Source organism: Anas platyrhynchos, chromosome 4 (genome assembly GCF_047663525.1).
Source record: "Anas platyrhynchos isolate ZD024472 breed Pekin duck chromosome 4, IASCAAS_PekinDuck_T2T, whole genome shotgun sequence".
Taxonomy (NCBI): Eukaryota; Metazoa; Chordata; class Aves; order Anseriformes; family Anatidae; genus Anas; species Anas platyrhynchos.
The window spans coordinates 51,183,128-51,209,937 of NC_092590.1; the positions used below are offsets into that span (position 1 = coordinate 51,183,128).

A 26,810-nucleotide genomic window follows, 5' to 3' on the forward strand; every position below is an offset into this window, starting at 1 on the left:
TTCTAAAATTGCTGGGCCCATTTCCTTGCAAAGGTGCAACTTCCCCTGAAGGCAGCCAGGGAGATGACTTGGGAAAAAGCACAAGGTGTCTTCAGCCTATTTAATACAACTTCAGGCAAAGTAAAGCACACAGATATTACTGTTTTCACTAATCACATATACAACTAAGAAACCAAAACCCCAATTTAAGAATTCAGTTTAATTTATCCTTAAGCAACTTCCTGAAGTTGAACCTAAAGGAATTGTTCTCTTTATGATGTAGTTTTCTGAAATTCCTTTCCATGTTTCCATCACTGGAGATTTCCTTAAGGCAGCTTCCTTTTTATAGATGAAAGTTTGGGGCTAGAAAAGGCTATATTTTGAATCCTGAAAGACAGATCCATCTTTCAGAAATAAACTTCCGTTTTTGTGGCACAGCTGTATAGGAATGAAAGGAGTAGGGTTGTTTAGGACACTTTAAGTGTTCTCTAGGATAAAATGTAGAGGAAGTTTTAGGTTTAGTATCTAGGAAAGTTTAGGTTTAGTATCAGGAAAAGTTTCTCAATATAATATATTAAACAACTGGACATGTGAAGTGCAAGAACTTTCACCTAGACAAGGTACTCAGAAATTAATAAAATGATCAGCCCTACACTTAAAAGAGGAAAGACAAAATAAACCAACTATAGTATTGCTTCTTAAAGCCAGGTTCTAGGACTTTCATTTATAGAATACTAGAATGAAGCTGAACATTGCTAAAGCTCGAAATAATGGAGAAAAATTTAAAAAGAACGGGAAGCAAAGGAAACAACATTAACCCAAATCCTGCCATAAAACAAAAAACAACTGTAACTTAGACTCCCTGTACAAATGTTTGGAACTTGCTAGTCCCAGCAATCAAATATGCTCCAGACAGTGTAAGAAAGACACTGGGAGACCCATCTGCAGTAAGAAGAAACTGCGGGACCGGCCTGGTCAACTCCACAACTTTCAGACACAGGCAGAAACAGATTCCTTGCAATAATTTATGACGAAGAAAGAAGTTTCCTCTATAAATAAAATTAAAATATATTCTGTCTCTTTAATTTACAACCAAAATGCCAATCTATTTTTACAGTACCTGTGTCATCAATAACCAGTGCCAAAGAGTGAACATTTTGTTAGTATTCCTTTCAGCTGCAGCCATATTTGGGGGGTTTTGCTTTTTTTTTTTTTTTTTTTAATATTACTGTAAGAAGAAGTACAGCAGAACACATTTACATGGGCACTGAGTTTATGAAATCAAACATGACTTTAAGCTTTCCCTATTTTTAAATCGCCATTTTTCTCGCAGTAAAATATCTTACATTTTAGGTTCCTTCAGAACTACACAACAGCTGTACTGTTGTGAGGGTACAGGAGTTGTTACACTATTAGATCCTTAATAAATGAAATTATAGCTGTGCTTCATAACAAAATGCAGTAGCACCAGTGAATCACAACTCCAACGAATTGCAGAGCCCTTAAATAAGAAAGTCACATAGTGAAGAACGTGTTTTCCATCTTACTGTCTGTACTTCTTCCTCTGATCACTAATAGCGACAACTAATAGTATTATTTATTTATGGAACATTTAATATATACTTCTATTATATGTAATAAATATGTAATAAATATTTTAATAGTATAATAATTATTTTTAAATAGTATATCCAATATTTCTATTTAACACAATAAATACAGTGTTGTTCATGAACACTAGACTAAACAGTAGTTTTGAACAGGAGTGTTGAACAGTGTTATAGTATAAAACACTGTATTGACTACCTAAATCCTGTTGAACTGCAAAGAAACCTTTTAATAGAAATTTATTTTCTTTAAATTACATTCTCTAGTTAGCTGTTTTCCATACTTTAAGTTTCACCAAGGAGATAACAACTACATTAACAGGCTCAATAAGAGGTACTTTACTGCCTATGTTACACAGGAGTATTATAACGGAACATAATATCTTCCAGATCTAACAAGATAACCATTAAACACTGCAGCATTGTCCTTCTCAAAAACTGTAGTCATACTATAATAACACCTTAAAAGGTCTTGAAGAGCTTCCCTAGACAAGCTTGCCTACAGGCTGAATATTTTTTCTTACTTTTTGATTCAACTCCAGAACAGTTCTCTTTCGAGTAAGTCTTTCTTTAAACAATAACATATGCCATATGGAAAAACACTGATACAAAACAGCGCTATATGATATTGTTTTATCCTTAGTTACATCAACAAAAATAAAGCAATCTCAGCAGTACCTTGCAGTGAAAAACATTACCCAGCCACACTAGGAGAGTTCAGCTCCCATTTCTACTTAACGATACAGACAATGGAGCTGAAGAAAGATCTTGTCTTGAAGACACCTCTGCCCACTGCTACTTCAGGACATTGCAGATCTCCAAGATCAAAGAGTGCAGTGAAACAAGAAGGAAAAATAGCAAATGATGCATGGGCACTTCAAAAGCCATGCATGTCAAGCTGCATTTCAGCTGGGAGATTAATTCAGATGGAAGGGGGAAGGCCACGGGGAATTTTGAGTAAAAATTTAAATTCATAGACACGTAGTCTGTATCTAAGCATACAGACCAGATAGCGAGTCAATAACCAGTACCAAATTTAATAAACCTTATAATTACCTCTGATATATACATGGATGTCTTCTCCTTTTAGAATTTCCTGAAGTCTTATCACTCTCCATCCTAGTTAGTCCTAAAGCCTGGGGCCACAGTGAACTTCCAGCTCAAGGAAGCAATAAATCACGTTAAAAATAAGCATATGATTCTCTTTTTTTTTCCCAAATTAGAGCTTCCAAAATTAGTCAGTCAACTGGATGCATCACAAACAGAAATACCACATTAGTGAAACCAAACCAGGATTTATGTCAGCTTTTGCCTGTCCCAAAACTATACATTTTAATTCCTGAGTATTCTTAAAACCCAAATCTGAACTTTAAAACTCTCACGTAGGGGCAGCAATACAAAAAATATCTGTAAACAATCTTTTCGTTGATCCAGTTCTGAAAGTACTAGAAAAGCATAATTCACCTCTTGCCCTCATTTCATTCTGCCTGCAGAATTCTTCCTTGCTGTTCTCTCAGAATTCAGCAAAAGAACATACAGATAACTAATCCTGGAATAATTGCATAAGAAAGCTTCCCACATCAACAGGACCACAAAAATAAAAGTCCAAACAGAAATTGATCCAAATTTTCTGAATGTGATTTCTGACCTTGTGAAAATTTGACTAAGAAAATTTGAAGTTATTGAAAAAAAATCAAGCACCAGTCAAGCCTCATGGTTTGGGAACCATTTCAAGATATAAACTGACCCAAAATACTTGTGGTGAGCATGGAAAACTTACCATGTACTATTGAATGTAAGTATGAACAAAAAAAAATCAATTCCAGTTATAACTTGGTAATTAAAATAAAGAAATTAATTTAATTAGAACCTAGCAACACTACTGCCAGCAAATCATTTCACAAGAATTAGGTTTGCCTTTGAAGCTATTATATTCATTTTTCTAAAACTATATTAAGCACAAAGACTCAATAACATACAGGCATCTAGAGGCTGAACATAAAAACTGCTCTGATTTTAACATACATACATACATACATACATACATATATATATATATATATATATATATATATACACCATCCACCATATCCAAGGGAAGTAAAGGTAGAACAAACAATTCTTGCACCTACACAAGTTTTTGCATACTGGAAAGCTTCCTAGGGAAACACAACAGATGAGAAAGTTAATTAGTGAAGTTATACATTGAGAGTTTTAAAGAACGTGAAAACCACAATATGGTAACTTGTTAAGTTTATAGATGTGCTACCAATATTTCAAAGCAAGTTGATCACAAATAGCTCCGTTCTCCACACTGACAGTATCACTTGTAAGAGGAAATTTTTGTAAAGCAGCCTGTGCCATACACTTCGCTTTCTCTAGGCTCTCCTGGGAAGCTTAAAATTCACAGAGGCCAGTGTAGCTTCTGCATTACAGCTGACCTTCTTATTGCCTTCCCACTTCCCTGCTAATAATTATTACAAAATAGACACAACCAGTACATTACCCAAACGAAGTATTAAACAAGTATTTTATATTTACAGCATACTTGTCAGATCATCAAAATCTTCAGGATTTCACTGTGCAAGTCCTGTATTCTTCACCCTACCATCAGCAGATGAATTTAACCACACGACTTTTCAACTCCTGCTGCACAGTTCTGTGCAGTTCTGCAGGCTCTGAACTCACCAGTTAATTGCATATTCAAAAATACTTTTCATAGAAGTGTAATCATTATTTCAGATTGCTGTGACTCTGCTGTGACTCTCTGACTTCTTGGTTGCTTTTCCTCAGTCATGGAGGGGACAAAACAACTCCTTCTTTCTAAGCAGGACACACACTGGGGAGGGCCACGTGGTGTGCAGACATGGCTGTAGTAAGACCAGCTGACTTCTCTAGATACTTTTTCCATTTGGTGAGAGCATGGAGCGACCCAGCTGAGTTCTACAGCACGGTACCTTGGGTTCCAACTACAACCAAAGGCACCATATGAGCACACCACAGATTAAATGAGAAGCTTCCTCCAGTGTTCAAGGATGCCTCCTGCGCTGTGCTATAATGAGGATATGACTTTGTTCTGCACAAAAGCAAGCTAAGGCCAAGTTGCAGAAGAGCATGAAATCAGAGTCTGTTTACAGTGAAAAACTTCCTGTCTGTTTTTGCTGTATTAAATTTGAGAAGACAACCAATTCATTCACATTCCACAGATTTTCACATTGAGGCTTATTTTAATTATCATTAAAATTCATTGCAAGTGTAACAAAAAGAAGCCTAGAAATTTAGAAAATGAATCACGAACAGATGCTGCGACATAATGTTGACTAAACCAAGACCTCTTGGCAGGACCTCTTCTTCAGGGAGGCGGTGGAGTCACCATCCCTGGGGGTGTTTAAGGAAAGGTTGGACGTGGTGCTTAGGGACATGGTCTAGTGGGTGTTACTGGTGGTAGGAGGATGGTTGGACCAGATGATCTTGAAGGTCTTTTCCTACCATAATGATTCTATGATTCATTAAAACAAGGAAATAGATTATTCACATAGTTGGTTACTGCACAGTGATTCATTTTATAAAATCCTTGTAGTTTGTACTTCCACTGAAGTGACTGAAAGATCACAATCAAGTGCAAGCATAGTAATCAGTTACAGTAAGTAAGAAATCTTAATTGGGTAAACATAAAGAACAAGCGATCCCAAAGAAAGAAAACAAATTAACAGAATAAAGGGAAAAACAGTTTAGAATGATACAAAATAAATCAAAAACTTCAATAAGGCAGAAAAGAACAAAGATTTTTCTATTCTCCATGAACAATGGAAAAAAAAAAAAAAGCACACCATGAAGGAAAATCAAACCCTTTGGAGAACCAGAAGAGGATAAATATGTATCTGAAGCCATAAGCATTTTAACCTAGAAAATGTGAAACTGTAGAAGGAGCTAGAGAAAATTGATGTATTAAATATTAGATTTCAACAAACTCGTTCAGGAATTGACTAACGTCACATTTACAAATCATTTACAACAAAATCACATAGATAAGCAAAATATCTGCTCATAGTACAAATTATTTCCTATTAAAGTTTTGGCTCTGTTTTCTGCAGCAAAAAAGAATATTCTAACAACGTGGGAGAGAGGATTATGAAGGAACACTGGGTACATTGCAGGAAAAAAGCTAGCTTTAATTCTCTTGGAACAAGAATTACGTGCAAATTCTACACAGAAATGTATGTCTTGTATACTTTAATTACAAAATTCATTTTAACCAATCTGAAGACAATTCTGTAACTTACCACTTGCATGCTGCTCTCTGAATTTTCATGTTATTGTACTGAGGCTCAGCAAAGTGAAAAATGTGCTATTTGAAAACTGCCATATTGCATGAATAAATGAAGTCTATTAAAAAGGAACAAAAGATAGGTCAGAACCTACCATCCTTACACACAAGTGTCACAGAAAATTGAGGTCAGAGAGAGCAGGCAGGAAGCATCCTGCATTCACAAAGCACCTTCCATTGGTGGTGGCACACTTAATACTTTCTGCTTTTAAAAAATAGAAAGTGTCCTACCCATTTTACATTAACAGAAAACAATTTTGTGTGGCTTCACCAGAGGTGAAGGTTTCCATGACAGAAAAAAAATATTCTCATGACTATGACTATCTCAAGAAAACAGCATTTTTTCCCCATGAAATCAAGCCATAGCATTCCAGCTGATCATTTAAGAAAAGTTGACAATATCGGCCCATGATTCATTCTCTTTCTACATACCACACTAGTCAAACATACCTTCTGACTATCATACTAAAATATAAGGTAGGGCTCTTAGATAACAACAGTCTTTGTTAATTTACAGGGTAACATTGGTTAGTTAGACAGGACAGATTCCCCAAATGACATGAATAACTGCGAAAAACAGAACCAACTATATATATATATATATACACTATTTTTTTCCTGAAAAAACAAAGACAGCATCTCTACGTCAGGTAAACCCTGAACCCCAGTTTTATAGAAACACAGAGTGCATTAACAGCACACGATGAATGCTAAGGAAGATAGTAGCCTGGAAGCAAATTTTTACTGTAGGCTAAAGCAAATTGAGTAGGCATTCATAGATAAAGTCATTGATGAACGTCTGCCCTAGGACTGTATTCCAGAATGGATGCTCTAGGAATAAGTCATTACCTATCATAACTCCAATATTTCTTACAGACAATAACTAAATAAAATAAAATCTGAATGGATAAAATCCTTTGCTGCTGTCATTCCACTTTCAGAGGAAACACACACAATTCAGTGCATTTTAGCTGTTTTCAGCTTTGTCCGATACTCATTAGAACGGAAGCATCTAAGGAAGCAGGGTTGTAAACATTTCACAGATAAGCAGTCAATCAAAAACCTTGCAGAAAGGAAAACAGCACAGATCTGTTCTGATAAAAGCCTAAATGGTGGACAATTACTTAGCACTAATTCCCAGTGGCAGCATTCTGCAAACATGCCATATATCTGTCTTGGCAAAATTAGAGTTGTCTGGTAGACTGGAGACTACATAAATCTTTGCATGGCTAAGAATAACTTCAGAGGTCAAAATGAAATAAAATATTTGATGTCATGTGCAGTACTTACTGTTTTGTTCATTTTTCTCAAAAAAATGCACAAAAGCTACACAAAAAATTGTTCCAAGTACAGTAATACATGCACTTAGTAGGAAAATGCTCTTTGTTTTTTTTATAGATTAGAACATGCAGATTAAAATAAGTGCTTTAGTATTTATTATCTGCATTTTTACTTTGTTCAACTTAACCAATCATTAAATGAAGATATCACTTACAGTGACCAGCAGAAAATCTAGTGAAAAAAAACACAACAACAAACCACTACAGGACCAGCAGAAAAAGTGTTTCCTTACCTTTTTAAAGATGGAATGTGTTGTTCTCTACTTTCACAGTGTCTCTCTCTCTCTCTCTCTCTCAGATGGAGATTTTTCTTTAAGATAAGCGATCAGGATGCAGAATACAATCCTAGGGACCAGTGGTTAGCATTCTTCTCCCAGACTGTCTAGGCATAAGGGGGAAACAAAGAATTTTAGTCTAGTCTTGAAAAGATGATCTAAGAAGGTTGTTTTTTTTTTTTTGTTTGTTTTTATTTTTTTTTTAATTCTCTCTTTTTTTTTTTTCTCTCTCTCTCTCTTTCTAGGGTGCTGAGCAACTCCAGACTTATTATGTTGTAAATGGTTTAAGGTGTTTGCAGTCCAAAGAAAGAGAGAAAGAAACTATATTGCAACCAGAGAAACTTTCATTAGCTTCAGATTTCCCTCTGAGAGTTTCATACAAAATGGCCTTTCTTTACTCTTTCTAACTAGTGAAATAGCAACACTTTCTTACTTTTCGTTCCAAACAGCCACATCCTGCAATTCTAAATCGATAATATCGCAAGAAAAATATGTCATTGTTTTTACTGTAGTTTTGTCTGAATTAAAAATGTGGTATTTGACTCTAGCTTCTCAAAAAAAAAAAAAGAAGCAACTTCTGAAAATTAAATTAAGAGCTTATCGTAACTCTGGTATTCCTTCAACTACAGTATGAAAAAAAAAAATACTTTTCTGGCAAGAAGTATGGAATGTCTTTTTTAATAAAGCTTCTTACTAAAAAAAAATAAATTAAACTATAGTAATCTAGCTGAATAAACTTCAAAAAAGGAACGTTTTAAATAGGTGAAAACAAACTATAAAATTGGACAAAGCAACTGAACTAGTATTCCCAACAATTTTTCTTTTGTTTTCACAAGGCTTTTAAGTTTTTAATTAAAAAAAAAGAAAAAAGGAAAAAAAAAGAAACTAACTTTGCAAGTTTGTATGAGAACATGATGAAGAAGTTCCCTTAAAAGTCTTTTGGCTTGTATTAGGGCATTTTGAAACTTCAGTTTATATGTAACTAAAAATAAGTGTGCACCAAAGGTGTCTTAACATCTACCCAATTCCCATACTGTAACAGATATAAAATAGCATTTGTTATATTCATTCACACAATCACTTGTATTTTCAGGTGGCTACAAATATGAGTATTTTGTAGGAATGCTGTAATCAGGGAATCAGCAGAACCATGCTCCCTCTGTTTGGCAAGACGGGGATAAGTATGGTCTTCAACCATCTGGAATCCAAAGAGAAGAGCTTGCCATCAGTTTGCAGGTATTAAACTGTGGGACTCTTAGCCTCAGGACTCAGCTGCTGCTGAAGTTCATGGATGAAGTGCTGGTGGGTGCTCTCAGGCTGCCAGAACACAGATAAAGGATTGGTGGTGATCCTAGAAAACGTACCTGGGGGAAGGCAAGGTCAGTTCAAGCTGAGAAATGGCACATTAGCACTCAGTTGACTCTGCACTACCCGTAACACTCAGGATGTCTCCAAGGTGTGAATGAAACATGAAAAAGTAATATGAAAACATCCTGAGCTCGTCAGTTGCAATTAAAAAAAAAAAAAAAAAAAAAGGAAGGTGCTCATATGCTGTGACAAGCTGCAAGTCTCAATCTGCTGGTAGCTGGGAACTCCAGACGATAAAAATCTCATATAGGCACATCAATCTCAGATCTAGTTTTCACACATCAGCTCAGCACTACCCTCTTGTTTATGGGCAGTACTGAAAAGCATGTGCAGCCATCAGGGCATGGACAATTTGTGATCTGCAAGAGGATACCAGGTCACGTTCTAGCAAAACAGGCATGAATGCATTCCCTTTTTCATCAGAAAAGCCCTCACGCTCCCTTTAATCGTCAGTTCAAGGACCTCTATTAGTTCATACCTGTAAGTCCTACGTGCAATCAAAAGCCATTTCCAGTCCAGTCTCTCTGACAGCCCCTGCCCTGCAGGCAGCAGGTAGCTGGCAGAGCAGTCTCTCTCTCAGGGGGACTGGCTACTAATTTCACATTTCCCTGCCCTTCCTGCACCTGACTTATTTCTGCTGATGGCTCTGGCAATGCAGGTACCAGGAGTTGAACGCACCTGCAGGAAAGAGCCTGCTGTAAGCAAGAGACTTGGGGTTTATCACCTTGCACACATCCCAGAGGAGTGGGAAATCTACCAGTGGCTGTCAGCACGTAGAATCAGTTTTCATTCTGCTGGTTAAGGTTTTGGGGCATGTGAGCGATGGACCAATCTTTGATTTAGTTCAATATTCCTGAAAGTTAGAATCTGAAGGACTTTGAGCTCCTGGGTATAATACAGACAGACTTGCACTGCTCAAGGTGCAAGAGAAAGAAACTTAAAGCATGCTCAGTGTTCACTTGTACACTCACGAAGCATTCCAGCAACTGCTCTGGCAGTAATAAGCAAAGAAAAAACGTTTTCCTTCTGTTTAGCAGCATTCTTTTTCCTCTCAGGGGAAAGTGGATGCAGGTGGGTAGGGAAACATTTTGATGAAAAGGAAATGCCAGCAGGTAGGCCAGAATGGAAGACTTGGTGCCTGAAAGATTACTTCAGGAAACCACTCTATATCGTCTCTTTCCACATCAGCCATAAGATGCAGCGCAGTGTTAGAAATATGTATTTCCAGTGTAAAAACCTAAGCAGATGCATACTCTGCATATGCTTGGGGAAAGTTACTGCATCCCACAGCAATAAGTAGCACCCAAAAGCCAGTATGCCAGGCCCCAGAGGCCACGAAGCACCTAACCAGAATGAAAATCAGCAAACAAAAAGCTGCTTCATTTTCTCAGGCTGCTGTAGGAGGACAGACAGCACCATGTTTTGCGTTTCTCACAATCTACACTCTACCTCAAGAAATAATAATAAATCTTCAGAAATTAAAAAAAAAAAAATATTATAAAAGCAGCTCCCTGAAAATAGCTACCACAGTACTAGAGTTACAAGCGGTAAATTACCGACTGGTCTATTTCCAGCTCCTCAGACAACAGTCGTTCTTGTACAAAGGCCAAGGAGTTGTTATTTTGCCATGCACCACAAGACCGGTAGGCAACTCAGCATGGCAAATCATTAAGAATTGTATCAGTGAAGGGCCCTCCTGCATCTTTCCCCCCGTCTATAAATGTCCATTCATCTTGACAGATCCTGTTTTTCTAAGAACATGCTTCAACTTCTCAGGATGGCTGAGGAAGACTCCAAAAGGTAAATAATGTGCTTAGCATTGTACAGGTAACTGTAAGTGTCCTTAGCATGGACTCATTCTGGTTAGAAAAGACCTGTAAGATCCTCTAGTCCAACCTCAACCTTATTACTCACAGAATACTTACTTTCCCATGCAAAGGAAGCTTCTGATTTAAAGAAGAGGAAAAAAAAGTGTTTCCCATCAGACAGAGAAAGCCAGTATCAACAACTCCTGAAAAAAGCAGTAGAGCACAGAGATATCTTTCAGCTTAAATACCGAAAGCTGTGACTCAGTGTTTCTTATCACAAGCAAGCAGATGATCCCTCTATGAAATGCATGTTTTCTTTAGAAGCCGGTAGGTCATTCTGCACTAGAAACAGCGTTAGAACATTTAAAATCTGTGATCTGCAAATTAATTTTCATCACACAATGCTCACACACAAATTAAAGTATTTGACACACCTATAAATTACAGAGTATCAATAAACAAGGCATTTTTTTCAGGCTACTTACCTAATAAAAGCTTGCCATGAGTTGTTCATCCCAACTGCAAAGAGCTAAGGGAATAAATGATCTCTGGAGATCCTATTTCCCTTGTATGACGGTGCCAAACTTGAGTTTGACTCCCTAGTCTCTTTGGGCAGCTCCTGAAAGGTGCACAGTCCCCAGACATTCAGGGGTGCATGTGCCTACACACACACAGAGCCACGGAAATCAGGTGCTCAGCCAGCAGCACACATTTTTCCCATGTGGGCTGAAATGGCAGGTTCAGTTTATCTGGCATTGGTTCCTTCCCAAAGTCTGGGGTTTGGGCTGGTCAAGCAGAATGAATCCCCTCAGTCCGATTACCAGGATGCATTTCGAGAAAAATAATATGCCAGCAGATATGATCTGACCTGCCCTTTCCTAGATTTCTGCAAGTTACAGAGGTTTGAACAAAACGCTTAAGAAAAGTATCAAAGGGAATTTTATTTCAAAAGGGGCTGCAAACATACTAATGAGCACCCCTCTCTTATCCATCCAAACATCGTGGGCAAATCGTGGGTTTGCTTCATATGCAGAAAATAATAACCACATAAAGTTTTGTTAACCAAACTCTCCCTCCTCAGACTAAATTACATTCATTGTACACTTTCTTGAAAGATAAGTAAGAAGCTAAAGATTCAGAGCTAGTATTTAAAAGCACTACAAGTAGCAAAAACTGTAAAAGTCACGGTTAGTAAATAATATCTTGAAAAGGAGCACATGAATCATGGGATAAGAAAAGCTTGACAACATAGCACATCTATTATCACTGATATGTATCATGTCCTGGAACTCTAAGATCTCACAAAACATCATTTAATTCACGTAGGTGCTGGTGCTTGGGGAAAAAACAAGAGGTTGAAATGCTCAAATATCAGTTTTCAATAGTGGTAGAGGTCAGAGTGTGGACCCCAGATCTCCTTCCTCCGTAATTTTCAGAAATCCTCTTCTGAGGTGCAAGCCCAAGTAAAAGGTAAAGGAAAACAAACAAACAAAAACACCAATCAAAAACAGATCGTGTGGCTCAACAATACCTAAAAAGGCACATAATAACCTTGGAAGAAGTGCAATAAAATGGGTCCAGCCTCTTTTCAATGGTGCCCAGTGAGAGGACAAGAGGCAGTGGACACAAACTGAAACACAGGAGGTGCCCTCTGAACAGCAGAAAACACTTTGTGCAGGTGGCAGAGCCCTGGCACAGGCAGCCCAGAGAGGCTGTGGAGTGTCCTCCTTGGAGATCTTCAGAAGCTGCCTGGACGTGGTCCTGGGCAGCCAGCTGCGGGTAGCCCTGGGACCAGGGGTGGGACAGGTGGGCTCCAGAGGGCCCTGCCAGCCTCAGCCGTACTGTGGTTCTGTGAAAATGGAAGAGAAGAAACCTGGAAGGTAATTTCCAGGTCTAGGAAACAAAAGTAGGAAAACTTTCCTTTTTTTTTTTTTCTCAAGTACAAGCCTATTTATCACAAGCCAACAAATGACATGAGTAAAAAGGGTAACATTGGATTAACCTTGTCAGACCTGCTGAGCTGTTGCTGTTGACATTGTAATTTTCCTGGGTCAGACTGACACCATTAAAAAAACATCTCCCCAGTCATGCCATACAGATAAAATTCAAACGCATGCAAAAGACAGAGTCAGAAGGCAGCTTTGATCTCCCAAACTGAAAGACAGGAATGGTCTTCTTAGAAAACCCTGTTAGGCCTTGACACGAAAAATGCAGATTTTGCAGGGCTAAACATCTCCTTGCACGCACATGCTTCGCAGCTGTGTGCCCTGCCCACTCTCTCTTCACTCCAGCCCAGTGAGGGGCAGCAAAGGTTAATTACATTTGCACTGGTGAGCGGCACAGCTGCATCTAGAGACACTAGGGGACGCACGGATGTGTAAATGAAACCATTTGACCTGCACTACCTGACTGCTGCTGAGGCATGGAACAGGGAGAACCCACCTGGGTGTAGGGGAGCTTGGTAGCTTCGCAGTAAGGACCGGGGATGGTTTTGCAAAGCGTTAATGTGCAGCAATGCTGCAGCACAGCCACAAAACACGCTGCAGTTCTGCCTTACCTGTTGATGAACAGCTAAATAAAAATGCAGTTTTACCCGTGATGCGCTGTGTTAGGGAGAACTCCTGTCAGTAACCACCCCGCAGAGCTCTTCACGCTTGGCTAGCATCAACCAGGGGAGGTACTCAGGTGTGAATCAAAGCACACTTTATTGCGGTGTTTAGCTACACTTAGGCTGCCAGAATTGAAGTGCAAAGTGTCAAGAAATAAATGGGAATCCAAACTCTCCCTTGGCTGAGGCTTCTCTTCTGCACAGCTTGTACATAGCACTGCCTTCAGAAAAGGTGCGTGCTTTGCTTTTTCCTTTTACAACAATAGATCATGTTCTTTCTCAAGGACCACAAACATCTTCAATTAGAAATGCTTCTAACACGCTCTGAAAGTGACAAATGTGAAACATGACCGTTTCTTCACTTCACTGCCAAGACTGACATTTTTAGCTCTCTTTACAGTGCCAATTATAACTCTAATGTCCAGAAGAAAATATGTTATTGCTTCTCTTGCATCGCTTTAAATGATAAGGCAGGTCATCAGCTGAGGCAAGATTCTTTTTTCATGGGCTTTGAAGGTAAAATTCCTTCGGTTCTATTCTGCCCATTTAAAGTGTAAATAAAAACACTGTTCTATGGCTAAAAAAATTAAATCATTCCTGAGTATATACTCACAATATTTTCAAACACAGCTAGAAAAACTGTTATTTCCAATACTATGTGACCAGATTCTATTACCTTTATTTGATCTAAATTGAATTCTGTGCTACAGGCTGACTTAAATGAGGTTATAAAATTGCCTGTGGAGTAGGATCCCGCTCCACATCAGTGAGAGTAAAAGACTCAGGCCTTGCTACTTGTTTTTGAAACTGTCAAAAGAACTTGAAAGTGGAAGAAAAAAGGGAACAGAAAAGCCTAAGAAACACCTTCTTGAGGAATCTCGTATCACAAAGTGCACAGAGAGCAGAAACCTCATGGATTAATTATGCCTAACCCTAACACACACCCAAGAATAGAGGGGGAAGAGTGAAATTTCATCTATCTCCTCAATCTATACAGAAATCATTAACAACCTGTTTCAGCTACTTTCTGGTGCAGAAATAAATTTGCCAGCAGCCTTGGAAGCCCTCTGAAGAATGTACTATATAAACATAAATCATTAATGAACGGAGTGACCTCACCTTTGGGTAACTAGAGAAGCACAAAAACAACTCTCTAGAAGTATAAAGTAGTCAGCTATGCCATGCACCAGCAGGCAGCAAACCCAAGATCATCCATCCTGATGTTGTAGCAGATTCCTTTTGACAGGCTTTGTGTTTTTATCGCAGGCACCACAGGTCATCCATGGCAAAAAGCAAAAAATTCTGAAGACAAACCAGCAAAGAGTTCAATAATTAAGAGGGGGATCCCTGCCTCATCTCTTCATTTCATCCAAGGCTTGCCTGAAGTGAAGCGTTTGACAGGAGCAAAAATGCACTTTGCTACCTTTAACAACACCAAAGTAGGCATTGTGTCTAAGCTGGTAAACGATGCAAAGCTCTTAACACAGACTGCCACGGTCCAACTTTGGGCTTGCAGCAACATCCTGCGGTAGAGGGGACCAAACGTTCAAGCACCCTATTCAAGTAACCATCCAGTTCCTTCAGCCCCACAGAGCACCAGGATCTACCTCAGGGGTAAAGCTGCTGCTACACAAAATCGGGCATGAACATAGGTCCAAAGTACCCAGATCCAGGCCTTGCGAGTTCAAGATTGTGGTGCTTGACAGAGACTTCTGCAGTCTGTAATACAAAAAATTCATTTACAATTTAAATGAGGGCAGGATGGTGACTTTGCAAGACCAATGAAGTTGTTCAATGCACGAGCATCACAATCAAGGGAAACACAGGCAAGGATTTCTGTAAAAATAAAATTAAAAGTATGTTTGTAAATCCACCAGCTCTGTGAATGGCATCCTGGGCTTTTTCTTGTCTATAGGATGAAGTGTCAGAGGGAGCACTTCACTGGCAGTGTCCCTCTTACTAACAGTAGCACATGGGAAGTTAAAACTCACTGCTGAGTGTTGTGCCAGCTCTGTGCAATCAGTTTAGCTGACAACTGGTCTAAGCTGCCTCCTTTACTGCACATTTATGATCTTGTTTTCTAACTAGCTATAGAAGCAAATTAAACACGGTATTTTTACAGCTGGTTCTAGACAGTTTTTCAACTTGTTCTAATAAGATAATCTGACCCTGAAACTGTGGCCACTGGTTACAGGCAACCCAGTACCTTCATCCTGATGGATGCTTTTACTTGCTGTCACCTTGTGATTCATATCAACCTCACACTAATGTCTCATGGCTGGCTTAGATGGTAACAAGTGGCGCAGAAGGGTTTGTACTTTTTCCCTCTTGTAAATCTGTTACCTGTAAATTAAGAGGTAAGATTGAACTGACTCGCATCTTCTCCCTTCGAGAAATCTGTATGCAAAAAACTGTGTTATCCAGACAAGATTAATACACCTTCATGGTAATCAATAGTTTCATCCCTGAAGAGTTTTTTACCTTCAAAACTTTCTCTCATATAAAAAGAGAAGGTAGAAAATTGAGTGGTGAGGGACAATAGTTTCCCTAATTCCTTCTAGCTATCCTAAGGATGCAAAGCATGAGGTGCACAAACCTGAAGAGATGAGAGGCTGAGGTGGGGGGAAAAGAAAACTTTGTTGTTAGAAGATCAGACAGTCTTCCACCAACTGCAATGATATATAGTTTCTTACTCAGGCCTCTCAATGTTTGTTGTGTTTATTTAATGAAGCACCACGTTTACTGAAAGACAAATTCAACTGGTGATTATGAATCAAGTTCTATACAACTATAATAAAAGCAGAAGGCTCAAACAAAGAAAGAAAAGTCACTTAAAAGGACTGGTGAGCATTCATTGTATTTCAGCTGCTGTTTGTGTGTATCACGACTTTCTAGTTCATCTTCCTCTTGAAACAACCCACACAGATTACTACAGAACAATTTTTCTTTCAATTCCAGGACATTTCAAGGAATAAAATATATAACCTTTCCAACAAGCACACTAATAACCATTCATTTGACAGGTGGAACTGCCCCTTACCAGCAGCCAGGTTCCCAAGCCTTCTACCAGCACTAGTAATACCCAAGGTAAAACAGATACATGCATATAAATATATACATATACACACACATAATCCTCAGGTTTTTATAATACATTAAAGAAAGCTTCAAAATTCAAACAACTTTATGTGCCTTTCCCAACTTGATCTGAGCTGAAAATAAATAGAAAAATCCTCATCATTAAACAGTGGAATTAAATGAAAACAGGTAATTTTTTGAAAATGAAACAGGTAAGAGGGTACCCTTTACACAGGTTAAAACTAATTAATATCTATTTAAATATCAGATGAGAACTTAAAATAAATAACATTTCTGTTAGAAATTTTGTCTTTTTCTCCCTTCATCTAAGTAGGGGAGATATTTCAGAACATACTTGGAAATCGCCAATTTGGCATTTGTAGTTTTGTTGAATAAACAAACAATAATTTAAAAGCTTTTTTTTTTTTTTTTTTTTTTTTTCTTTTCAAACTATAAAGTCTTCTTGCTAGGTTGTTTTTCACCTCCAGGAAATATGCTGAATTTTATTACAGTTATTCAAAAAATCATCTTTTGATAACTGTAATGGGCTACAACTCCAGTTCCCAGAAAAGATTAATGTGCCTGTTTTAGTATTCAGTGTCCTACCTTCTCTTCACGTAAATAGCTCTGTCTCCCAATAGCAAAGCAATAGATGAATATCTTTACTGTGTTTATTTTTGAAATTGGAAAATACATCTTCTGCAGCAGCTATTCCTTGCAGTAAGAAATACATATTAGATGCAGAATCCCTTTTAAAAAGCAACTGTTTGTAAAATGAGGTATTGTTTATTTGAATAGGAATTTATTAATACAATCTATATTATAATATTTAATGGATTCTTACTGGATGTTGTTTGCAATGGTAAGTTTTCAGAAATATTTCTCTGTATGACAGACGCTGTAAACACTGCGCATTACATCAAGTCAGGGACTTTTTAAAGCAACCTAGATACCCCTTTTCAGGTATGCCTGGTTGTGCAACCCATCACCACCTCCAACGTGACAGACAGAAAATATATGTAGAGTGGAAGAGTGAAATGTATGTAGCTGTGAAAGTACGGCATAGCAACAGCAGTATGTCCATCTTTGCTTTTTTATTTCAGCACACTGAGTAATTTTTCACTCTAGCAGATATTTTCACTCACCTGGAAACCTTCCTGTTTTCTCTGTCTCCACGTCAAAAAAGCATAGATTAGGAAGCCTTCCTATGCTATTTCTGAATTCCCAAGGTATGATTGCTCTAATGATATGGTTTCCACGTTCTTCTGGACAAGCATTAAATCTCTCTGTAAATTGGAGAAGCGTCCAACACATTTTTGGAATTGCTGCTACCCCAGCAATAAATAACAACTTCTGACAACCCTATAGATCCGTGCTATTTTTCTTTCTTTTCTGCAACAACCTTAAAAGGGCATCTTCACCAGCAAGGTAGCAGGAGATAAATATGTCAACTGTCAGGCGCAGAGATACTTAAACGCACCCACTTTCTCGCGGTGAGAAAATGCCTACGGCAGGAAAACAGCCAGAAATCTGAAAGAAAGCCAGCTCAAGCAGCAGGCACCAAAGGGAGATGAAAGGAACACACAACGGGAGGATGAGAACAAAGACCGCTGTGATATTTCTGTGGACATTTGTGCCCTAGCTGCCATTTCCAGCTATGCCAAAAAAATACAATAACGTGAGCCTGGCTTCTGTGGAGGAGCAGGATCTCCTGATGGGGCTCAGGTGCCCAGGTGATGGTAGCAGGGGCTTCTGTGAGGATAGGCCAGGGCTGCCCCATGCCAGACACAGCTGGTTCCATCCGGTTCTAGCCAGTTCAAACTGGTTCCAGCTGGTTCCAGACAGTTCCAGATGGTTCCACACAGTTCCAGTTGGTTCCAGATGGTTCCAGCTGGTTCTGAGGGAGCCACAAACGGGCAAAGCTCAGCCCCTCAGTGAAGCTGGTGGTGCTTCTGGGAAAATATACTTAATAAAGGGCAAAAAGCTGCACACAGAGTGAGGGAAAAGCCTTGCAGACAGTAAAATCAGAGAAGGAGGCGCTCCAGGCACCCTGTGGAGAGCCCACATCAGTGCAGATAGCCGCGCTACAGCCTGTGGAGGGAACATGGTGGAAACCATGGAGGGCCCCAAGACCGAGCGGGATACACCCTGAAGGAACTGTGGCATGTGGAGAGCTCACACATAAATAAATAGATTTATCCTGTGGGACTGTGTCCAGCGGGATGGGCCCCACCATGCATATCAGGGAAAGCATGAGGAGGAAGAAGGGGCAGAGAAGGAACCGTTAGGGACTGGCAGCAGCCCGCCATTTTCCTGCCTCTCAGGGAGCAGGGGACACGGAGGAGCCAGGTGTGAGGGAGGGAAGCTGAGCCTCAGAAGAAGGGGGAATGGCAGGAAGGTGGCTTAGTTTTTGTTTCTCACCATCCAACATCTATTTTTAATTGGCAATAAAAAGATATCCAACTTCCCTCTCATAAAACTTTGAGTGCACTCATCTGGTACTTGTTTTTATCTCTGTTTTCTCCTTTTTCTCAGAGTAGCGCAGAGATTATTCAACACCATCATTTTTCTAAGCAAGTAGTACTACATGAAAGTGATATTGGACATCAAAAAAGGCTAAGTTACTAAGCATTTTTCCAGGTGTTTAGAAATAATTCATCAGCTATTATTACAGAGCAAAAATTAAAAAATGTTGCAATAACTTCCCGCATTATTTCACTTCCGTACTTCAGTATTTTGCCCAGTTAAATAAAATCATGATTTAAATGGTTTTATAACCAGTATATAACTGGTTTATAACCATTATAAACCAGTGGTGTTGGAACGACAAAGTACTCACAAGGAATTATGAAATTCAGCTGATGCAAGTAGTTAGATTTGAGAGAACTCTATAGGAAATAAAAAGTTAGACAAATTGTTCAAACAAATGAGCAGGAAGATAAAATTAAGTAGAACTGAATGCCAGCTCTAGAAGCTGTACGTGTATGCCAACAACAGGAAACGTGGGGCTCAGCTATGGAAACAAAAGCAGGTGAGCAAACAGAGCACAAGTGTTGATACCCCACTGCAAGCAGATGAATCATTTGGCTAAAATTGGGAATGTTCTTTTCAACATCTATTTTTAAATGAAATGTCTAAAAAGCTTTCACACAATTTCTGTAATTTCTATTTCAGTTTCCAAGAAGTACCAAAATACTACCCAAAATGTTTGTCCCAGAGCATTGCTGCCAGGATCTCAGAATAAATTTTCCCCAAATTTTACATGAAAGCACAATGAGAATGTTTCCAGCTTGTTCTGTCTATGTTTTAGGTTCAGGGAGCCTAAATAACTAGTCAAGTTTGCATGCCGATGACAAATGTGACTTCAAATCTTTGATAAATCCATCTTCCCTTTAAAAAAAAAAAAAAAGAAGAATTCTCTATGATGAAAAGAACAAATACTGGAAAATACTCAAACCTTTACCAAAAGACAGCTTGAGAGGGAGAAAAGTTCACTTATTTGAAACAAAAAAATCTGAAAACTGCCAAGTTTCCCTGGGTTTCTTCAGCTGATTGTTTTCAATGGCAACACAGACAGGTTACAAAAAAATGAGATGCTGCTAAAAGAAAAAATATGGCCTTCCCCAACTGTCAGTTTGGCTGTTTTCTACTTGAGAAGTAGAAAGTGTTAGAATTTGTCCACATCTAACTGTACATTAAAACAGATAGTATTGTTTTACATAGCAGGCAAAAAATAGAATTCTTAGTTTACAGAATAAACCCTATATATTTTATTAGTATTGACAAATGCTACAACTTATGTCATACTAAAACTAAAAGATTATAGAATTGCAACCCTCTGGCCAAGTTTACTGCATTAATTTTATTTCGAGTCAAATTACATTGCATTAAATTGTGTTACATTGTGTAAAATTGCAATTACACTTAGTGGTTTGCTTTAAATGGAACCACTGGATTTGCTACGTGCTAGTCACAGGCAGGACAGGGACACTTTGCTTGCATGGAGATAACCAATATCACATATCCTTCTACCCAAGAATAATCTTCATTTTTTACCATTATTGCTCAGTATAATCTTTTCCATGTTATTAGGGATTTCCTAATTGCATTCTGTCAATTAGGTCAGTATTTATGATTACCAGACATAAAAATGAAAAAGATGAATCTGTATGGCTGAAAGCCTTTCACAAAATGAATGTGACACAGGTAGCAGAAGCAGGATCCCTCCCTGCACTTAACAGATCTGGGACTTCTCAGCTTATACAACAATTAATTTCACAGGTCTTCTGTAACCTTCCTCCTTTACAGATATTCTTACAAGGAGTGCTGACTCCATCCTGTAACAAATGCCAACACTTGTCTTGCAAGATTTGAACGGGACCAACAAATCACGTCATGCTGACCAAACATAGTGTCGAAAATAACGGCATGCAACTCTTCTAGGTAAATGCCAAGGTATTCCCTATAGAGTTCGTAGGTTTTCTGCTTGCAATTTAATAGGTAACCTTCAAGAAAATAAGCAATCAGAAAGGGTGCCAGACCCTCTTAAATTCAACAGGTCTTACAGTCACTTGTACAGAAACTTACTACATGCCTACAGATCACTGTTTCATGCTATTAATAATTTTTTTCTAGACATGAGAATACTTCACCGAATTAAATTTTGGTCAGGACAACAAGAGATTTCTCAATTATATTAAAAAGGCAAAACCTTCTTGCAAGGTCATGAAGCTTCCACTATTTTCATAAGAAAGATTCTCTGTTGATTTTATGAGAAAAGTTTCCTCCTGCAGAGTGTTTCAGTTTAGCCAAAGCCAATCATCCTTGAATGATCACAGTGCTCTAAATTCAACCTTGGTGCTGGATTAATGTGTTAACTTCCTTAGAGGAAGTGCGCTTGCCATGTTTCAAACATACCTAAATCACTGTGAAACCAGGGACTTATTAACAAAATACTAAGGTGAAGCCGAACAAATGTGTTCAACCTGGAGCGTGTTAAGACTTCTGAACTGAGGAAAAGTGGTGAAGTGGCATGAGTTTCAGTGGCAGACACATCCTCAGGTGACAAATCCCTACCTCTGCCTTGGAGCACTGAGAACTAGGATCCAATAGTTGCAACTTTGTTTGCTAATTATAATAGGACAGACATCCCCTCTGATGCACACAGGGTTTACACATAAGTTAGGAAGATTTCAGATTTTTCACTAAAACAACCTAAATCAAAGGAGAAGAAGAAATGTAAACATGCACGTACCAGGGCTGATGTACTCACAGAATTCAAACAGAGGCTGGATTGCACAAGTTCATTGCAGTAGTCTGATTTGGAGCTAATATTTGAAAATATATGTTTATACCTATCCAGCTTAATACGTGAGTGCCCGGTTTTAGCTTCATTAAAAAAACTACAAATACCTCTCATGTGCTTTCTGTAATAGACATAAAAGAGAAAGCATTCAACATGTTCACAAGCCAGGCACACAGCTGTATCTTATACCTGAATGAGAAGTTACTCCCTTAGGTGTTTTTAATTCATAAATTGCAGCCTCCTGGTTGTATGGAATATCTTCTCTTGACATAGGGATATTAACAGAGACAGGACTTTGAAGAAGTGCATTAGAAAGCTTCCTCGCCTCTGGAGACTTCTCCTAGGGGATTGCACCAATCAAATGCATTAAGAAAAGAGTCAAGTATTCTCCAAATATAAACTGCACTTTTCGAAAGAATTTAGCTGCAGCCAGAGTATTTTAGTTTGAGTTCCTTGTGCCAGAAAAGCTCCGTCTCCTTGTCAGAATTAGCCACCTAATTCTGGAAAGCTCACTGCTAAAACAAAGGGAACGTGTGAAACTGCAAAGGAGGTGTTATCACCTCTATTCAACAATAACAGGCTGTGATAGATGCCTTCTTGCCAAATGACTGTAGCTTTGTACAGAATTTTAATTCTGATGCAGCTAGGTTTAGCAATTTGGAGCCTACGGGCAAGCAGGATTTAGAATTGCAAATCTATGAGACTCTGAACAAGTCCCAAATATCAGTAAGCTATAAGGAAAAGACTTCTCTGTTAGGGCTAGTCAAGTTAGACTTTTTCACTGTTTTATCTTGTCAAAATACACACTATAGATGCCTTTCAGAGTATAGTGAAATAACTCCAAACAAGGCAAGTGCTACAAGAGCAAATAGTTGCAATACCTAAACCTAGGTTGTTAGGATGTCATTCAGTTATTACTTATTTTGGCATATGATAACTACCTAATCTTTTCTTGCCTTTAACAGGTCCATTCTCTCCTCCCTCACCAGCTGCTCACTTCTACCCTGGCAGACTTGATGCCCCCCATCAGCTGGAGTATGACCAAGCAGGTAGACAACCTTCAGCAACAGGGTCAGAAGAGGACACCAGGACCATTCAATTATTTATAACACTTTCCTGCCTTCCCACCAAACCAACTACCATAGTGCTTACAAGGCAAACTGCACAACTCTTACTTAATTGCTGACCTAAGTTATTGGTTTTTAGTGTATGAATGAAGAAAAGAGATGAGCAGTTCCATGGACACAGTTGAGGGAACATGTCACAGATGTGCAGGTGAGGAGGTAGGTTTGAGATTTGAAAAGGAGCCTTAGGTCTATGCAGTTGAAAACTCATCAGAGGAACACCGGTGTCCAGCACTACATCACAACATTAATACTCTAGCAACCCGAGGGCTCTAACCTGAAGGGTGCTTGTTTTAAAGTGCTCATTTTTATTCTCATTATTCAGCGTGGTGCTTGTGTATCACTCACTACATAGAATCCACTCTGGAGAAAATCATTCATTCTAGACTCACTTCATTCATTCTGCAAATTTGCCTGCAGTGCTCCTCAAAAATCAAAACAAAATGAAACATAACTTAAGTTCTGCTCTAATCCCTCTGAATTTTGAAATGAAAAAGAGACAAAGTTATGATATGATTTCATTTTGTAAACTTTTTTAAAAACAAAACAAAACAAACCCAACAAAAAATAGATCTGTATTCCATTTTACCTAATGCTTGAAGATTGATGGGGAGGGAAGGCCAAGGGAAAGGAAAAGAAAGGAAAGAGGTCAAAATGTCTCTATCTATTCATACAAGATGAACCCCTCTCTGCTTTCTGAGCTAAATCTTTTCCAAAACATTTACTGTTGCTAAAATACTTACCATTCCATTGTTTTCCTAAGTGCTTTAAGTTTGACTTACTTCCAGTTCTAAGTAAGAGTAATTAAATTTTTCATACAAAATAATTCCCATGAGTTTCCATTGCCTTCAGCTCTAGAGGTTACAAGCTCACCTTGGCAGGCTGGAGATATCAATGTTCCTATTTTGGTCCAGAAGTAAGGCACCTTTGTCACCTCATCATGAATTAATTTTAACTATCATGATAGCTGTGCCTGAAAGCAGCTCTCTGGGCAGAACCCAGTTGTACTAATAATTTTAAGGAAATTGCACAATCAATCACATTCACCGTTATTACTGGAAGCACAATAGGAACCACAACACTTAAAAACAACACCTATGTAAGAGTCCTTAAACTAGAATAGCTCCCAAATTAAATATTTCATGCTCACATGAGCTGCATGCCTACAAATCAAACACGGCCCACTGAACCATCTGCTTTCACAACAGCTTCCAGTCTGTCCTCACCGCGATGCCGTGTGGGCTGTGCTGCTCCCAGAAAGGATTTGGATTGAGCTGGATCAGATGAGGATGGCCTTTAGCCTCCGATAAATTTAAAAGTGTCTCTAAACTGTGTGTCAAAAACCTGTCAAATGGCTGTGTGCTGTAATTGAAATTACTAATGTGAAAAATACACACGGTAAATGCTTGGGATATGATTTGTAGGTTACTGTAAAGCTTGCTTCTGATGAGAAAGTCAGTTCTTTCTGCAACTGAAATAAATCACTCTCCTATCTTCATTACGGATGTGATCTTGTACAGCTCAGGCAACAGGGCATTTATTTCATCACCTCCATGGTAACACTGTGGGAAATATAACACAGAAACATCTTGAGCTGAATCTTGTGCTGTATCTGATGAACGGAGGAAACATCAAGCTACCTTTCAGCTTTGGTAGAGCCTAGCAGATACAAGGTACTTGCACACTCTTCTGGAGAGGTCCTCAGCCAAGAGTTGCCCTCAAATCACAAGGTGTGATACTGGCAACTCCTGCAGAAGGCTGCTTCAAAGGTGGTAAGATCACCAAGATCACCTCTGAACTGCTCTGACAGATGACAAGTTCATTACTGTGAAGTAACACAGCTCGTATGAGATGCTGAGTGGCAATAAAAGAATGTCAAGGACCAGAAGAACCAGGATGTGTACCATACTGGAGGCAGGAAGCAGTCACAGCACTGCAAAAAGTGAAGCATGTCATGATCAAAGTCTTCTCGTTCCAAACATTCAGCTCTGTATCACGAGCTGTGAGGTATTACAACTTTCAGAAAGCCCCTAAGTTCAGAAAGGCATAAAAAGTACCTAATGTCAGAAAACATGGGGAAATTTATCTCTGGTGAGATTATCTAAATCACAAATAACCACTCACACCTAATTACAAGCTAGATATTGGCCTCTGCAAAAGGTGCTCAGCTATCTTGTAGTGAAGTTGCCTAACTTCTGATGGGTATAGACTTTAGCATGCTATTTCTTCTCTCTTAACACTCCGGACACTCTCTGGTGTCTGAAGGGTCTGTTATCCAGACAGAATTAGAATGGCAAACCTTTGACCCTTTAGCATTAAATATTAAAAGGGTACTAGGATGTAGTGAGTCACCTTAGATGCCTTCAGCACTATATATAGGTTAATAATGATTAACCTATGCCTATGCTTTTCAGCAGGAAACCATTTTTAGAAGCCTCTACATCTTCTTCTGATATATTAATTACCACTAAAGATTCAGAACTTCCTCCTAGGCAAAAGCAAATCTTTTATATGAGCCAGCAATCAACAATTCAAACAGAGCAACATATAAATAACAGCAGAACAGCGATCATGAATGGCTCTGTTACAGTGCATTAAAGAGAAAATAATAATCTTCATCTAGGTGCTGCATTTTAGATTGTATTTGTGCTATAAAGTTTGCCACTTCTAAGAAACAAGAATAACATCTACTTCCCTAGGAAGCTAAAGCCTTGCCTTGCTGTAGTTCTGTCATCATTTTGGGGGGAGGCAGGGCAAAAACACATTTCCCAATAGTTCCCCCAGTAGCTTCCAACCACCTACATATAGTTTGATAATAGGAAAATAAATGCAACAGACCTGATACTCTCAAAGAGGATTCTTAACTGTCTTGGTGGCTAGCAGCCAGCAAACAGGCAGTTTGCAGATCAGGAACATAACATTTCCAAATGGTAAGACCTTTTTCAGAATGCCAAGCAGGTTTTTAATCGCTTGCCCAAAAGACATCAGAAGCAGCATTACACATCTCAGAACGATGCTGTGGTGGTTTCACTCTGGTGGGCAGAGGAATTTCCACCACACTTTTCACTCACTCTCCCTTCCTCAAAGGGAAAGGGGGAGAAAATACAATGGAAACGGCTCAAGGGTTGGGATAAGGACAGGGAGGTCACTCACCAATTACCGTCATGGGCAAAACAGACTCAGCACGGGAAGATGAATATAATTTATTGCCTATCACTAGCAGACTAGAACAGTGAGAAACTAAAAGCAAACTAAAACCACCTCTGTCCCATCCATCCTTCTCTACCTCCTCCCCCCAAGCAGCACAGGGGAATGGGGGCTGCGATCAGTCCCTAACCCTTCATCTCCACCACTCTTTCACAGTCACTCTGCCTCTCCACAGGCCACAGGGGGACTTCTGCTCCGTGCCTGGAGCACCTTGCCTGGAGCACCTCCTGCCCTCCTTCTGACTGACCTTGGGTCAAAAACAGCAGTTTTTCCCCTTCCTCAAATCTGTTCTCCAAGATGCCCAACCAGCGTTGCTCACTGGCTCAGCTCTGGCTGGCGGCGGAACCCTTTTGGGGCTGGCTGGAGCTGGCTCTGCTCTGCCGTGGGGCAGCTGCTGGGCTCTGCTCACAGAGGCCACCCCTGCAACCCCCAAAACCTTGCCACTTAAACCCAATACAGATGCTCAGGATTTGTACTTTTTGGCAAACCACTCGGCTGACTCATTACATTTTAAAACTAGCACACCACCTTCTGCCAACAGTATGACCAGTAACAGATTTCAGGTGTCATTAGAATTTTAATACATTACACTGCTTCTATACTAACACCTAGCAAATGCCTGCACTTACGTGCGTATTTGCATCCTGAGTCATGTATTAACATCTCCTTTTTTTTTTTAAGATAGAAGCTTTCCCAAACAGTGGTCCCTGAGCCTTCTGATGATGCTTGTGGCCAAAGACAGTTGTTGTTGTAGGTAAGAAATACAGAGCATGTGTAGCAATGT

At 39.1% G+C, this 26,810-nt stretch overlaps 1 protein-coding gene and 1 long non-coding RNA gene across 6 annotated transcripts in view; one reads left to right on the plus strand and one right to left on the minus strand.

Moving 5' to 3' along the window:
* The window catches only part of CRACD (capping protein inhibiting regulator of actin dynamics), a 122,768-nt gene that overhangs the window by 61,221 nt on the left and 34,737 nt on the right, over nt 1-26,810 (minus strand). For 4 of the 5 annotated variants that reach the window (XM_072037589.1, XM_072037592.1, XM_021267655.4 and 1 more), the window contains one exon: nt 7,487-7,635. The gene's annotated coding sequence lies outside the window, so the exon portion shown is untranslated. The remainder of the gene's footprint in view (nt 1-7,486; nt 7,636-26,810) is intronic. The other variant, XM_021267653.4, reaches the window with a different exon arrangement.
* On the plus strand, nt 17,978-24,805 carry LOC140002484 (uncharacterized). The gene is made up of 3 exons (XR_011809187.1): nt 17,978-19,421; nt 20,699-20,833; nt 22,661-24,805. It is a non-coding gene; the product is annotated as an uncharacterized lncRNA (long non-coding RNA).